We start from the raw sequence: 3,801 nt of genomic DNA, 5'->3' as shown, positions 1-3,801 counted from the left end.
TTATATCGAGCTTGTGTGTTTAGTATGTTATGACTATCATATATATTACTAGGCGTGCAAAAAAAGTGTATAATAGAATTTAATGATAAGATGTCATATCTTAAAATACGTCAAATTGTACAATGCGCTAAGTTTAGTCAAGTTATGGTTCCACCGAAGAGCAGTTGAGTTTATCGGTTTCATGAGAGATACGATGACCTGATGAGTTTCACGACCCATGTGTAGCCAAAACGAGATGCAAAATGTAAAAGGTGATTAAAACGGGCACTATGAGATGCAGAAACAGATGCAAATGGAGATGTAGTGAGTCGAATTGGGTTTCTTAAAACAGTGTATGTGCACAAGAGGCATGAGAAGAAGATCATCCGAGAAGAAGATCATCAAGGATGAGGTTTGTAATTACATATGAAAAAGGTAAAATTACCAAAATGTCCCTCATTTAACTGTATTTAACGGAAAAATGTAACAGTTGTTAGTTAAAGGGACGAAAACCATTATTTTGTAAACATGAAGGAAAAACTGTAAGAACTAAAAACCGAGATGATTTTCAATGAAAATAAGTATCTCCGGACCAAATTCAATTTTTTATTATTACTATCCCACCATGTTTTTTATGCTTTTCATATTTTGGACAAGTTTTATTAAATTAGATATTATATTTTTTTCTACGACATATTCAGAATATATATATATATATATATATATATGAATTTAAAAACTATGGAAAATATAAATATGAATTTAAAAAAATGGAAATAAATTTATGTTTATACAAATATGGATATTAATATTTTAGATATATGTTTTGTTTTAATGTGTTTGGATACGTACGACCATATTTGGTAATTGTAGGCTAATTTATCTTATCTTATGGTTCAAAAGATTTATTTGATTGACTATTTAAAAAGAAACTAATTAAGAATAAGTTTTAGTAACTTTCATTTTATTTTTCCTCCAAATATGTGTTTATATTTTTTAAACGACCAAAAATTATGTCATCATAATAATTTTATATTGTTATCTAGTTTTTACCAAATATGATTAAGGAATGTTTGGTTCGTTTTTTTATTATGTTTTGTGTAGATAAAGTTGTTTGTATGATGATAAATAAATTGTTGTTCGGTTGTTTGCTGAATGAACAGTTTGAATGTCAAAAATGACCATTTTACCTCCAATCTAGATTGTACCACGGCTAGAAATCGAAAACACATCTGATCGGAACAAGGAAAAACCAAAAAACCATTTTGAGAGATCGTAAAAATATAGGGAAAACCATGGGAAGAGAAGAACAAATCATGGCAAGAAATCAAAAAAATGGAAAAATTGAAAATCATGGCTAGAAATCGAAAACACATATGATCAAAACAAGGAAAAACCAAAAACCATCTAGAAAATGAAAACCATAGCTAGAAATCGTAAACCACGTCTAGAAACCGTTTGAAAACCACAGGAAGAAATCGATATCACGACAAAAAATCGAATCACGGCTTATAGGGTTCGAAAACCACAGGAAGAAATCGGTATACATCAAGAAATCAAATCACAACTTATAGGTTTTGAAAACGACATGAAGAATTCGGTATCACAAGAAGAAATCATATCACATGAAGAAAAGTAGGGTGAAGTGATGTTGAACTAGGTGGAGAAGCAAAAGTTGAAGAATACCACAACGCGATGAATGGAAGCCTGGGAAATTGGAAGCGTAAACTAGTGATGAACCTGGAAGAGTGTCAAAATGGGGGTTCTTTATTGAAGGATAGTTGGGGAATTAATGGGAAATTAAATCGCTGAGTGTAAAGAAGTAAGGATTTTCGGCTGGGTGATTAAGTTATCAGTTGATCGAATAAGCCACAACTGAACGGTTATTTATGGTTGAGCGAATAAGCCATATAGACTATACAACACATTAAACCACAACCGAAGATCCCCCAACTTATCAAACATCTTATCATTCAAAACCTAGATTATCAGATAGTTTGGCAAACATACCCAATTATATAGTGGATTACTATTTACACCATCTTTAACGTCAAAGTAACATATGATTGCTTTTTGCAACCCCCTCCCCTCCAATACATAAGGGTGCATTTAGTCCATGTTTAATATATATTAATGTATAAAACAATAACAATAGTAAAATATATTATATTATTTGATTGATTTTGACATTTTATGAACGTTCAATTTCAAACCTTTTAACACTGATTAGAAGTGCAAATAGCAACAATCAGATGCAAACAACATCTAATAGGAAAACTTTTCATCCATTTTTTCGGTAGTATATCAATTTCAACTCAACAACCAGAATCTCAACTTTTCCTATTATGACAACAATTTTTCATAACTTGTTGGTGTTCTATCAGTTTTAATTTATACCATTTATAGTATTATTAGTAAAAATCAAAAAAATAAAATTCTATAAATACACATTTGAGACAATATGATACTTTAATTGTGTATTTATTTTACATAATGACATGTTTTAGTTTTATTTTTGTTTAGATATTATTAGAATACATAGAAATAATTAAGTAAAACAAATTTAAATATGTTTGTTATAAACTAAAAGGGTGTTTGCATAATATAGCGAGGTATATTTTAATTTTAATATTTCGTTTTATTATTTATCTTCGTTGATATAATACAGTTTTTAGTGGTTTTGAGAAAGTGATAATGTTTCTATTTTTGAATAAAATATCAATTTAAATATATCATAAAATTTTGAAAAAATATATATTAATTATAGTATCAAATTCACTATTTAAAACTCCTTTTTTTATTAATTTCTGTAATTCAATATTTTATTTATAATTTAATAAAAAAGTAATTTATTTATCGTTTACTAATATATTTTTTTACAAAGATAATAATTAAATATTTTGTTATAACCAATGATTATCCTAATTATATTTTAGATTTTTTATATTCAAAATAAAATGTCTATCCCATATTTGATTATGTTTATACATAGTTAGTTACACAAATTTAAAAATGAAGCTTTAGTAAGTTGTATTTACGCATAATTTTACTTGTGATCTTGAATTTTAAGTAATATGCATCAATAAATAGTACTGTATACATAAAAAATAGTTTTGAAGAGTTTTTGTGAAATATTTTATAATATAATATAGATTAAGGGGCCGTTTACTAAATGCTTATCCAGTAAGTGCTTACTGGGTAATTTTTCTTACCGGATGAACATGACAATTGTCAAAAATCTTACCCGATAAGAGCAACGATAAAGATGAAGAGTCTTACTCGGTAAGCGAGGGTAACGACTCTTACCCGGATAAGTGTTTACCGGACAAATTGTTGCATACAATACCATTTTGTTGTACTACAATCTTACCGGGTAAAATAAATTACAATGTTAACTTTTAAAGATAAGCAATTACTGAATAATCATTTAAGTAAACGGTACTAAGGGGCTGTTTACTTATGACTTAATGGGCTTAATTGAACTTCCGGCTTATTCGCACAGTTAAAATTAAGTGTTTACTTGGAGCTTATTCGCACAGTTCATGACTTATTCACACAGATGGACATGGGCTGTTGTCTGCATTCAGCAAAAAAAAGACCCACCTACCCCTAAGTTTTCATGAACACTCCTCCTCAAGACACGCCTCCTTTCTGTCGATTTCTTCTTCCTTTCTGGTTACCGGCGATTTCTCCTTCCTTTCTGGTTACCGGCGATTTCTCCTTCCATCGAGTCTTCTTCGTTTTCTTCTTCGATTTTCAGCAACAAATCGATTTCTCCTTCCATCGAGTCTTCTTCGGTTTCTTCTTCGATTTTCAGCAACA

Source organism: Cynara cardunculus (genome assembly GCF_001531365.2).
Source record: "Cynara cardunculus var. scolymus isolate 2C chromosome LG 13, CcrdV1, whole genome shotgun sequence".
Taxonomy (NCBI): Eukaryota; Viridiplantae; Streptophyta; class Magnoliopsida; order Asterales; family Asteraceae; genus Cynara; species Cynara cardunculus.
The sequence above is the reverse complement of the archived record's forward strand: the minus strand, read 5'-3'. Positions refer to the sequence as shown.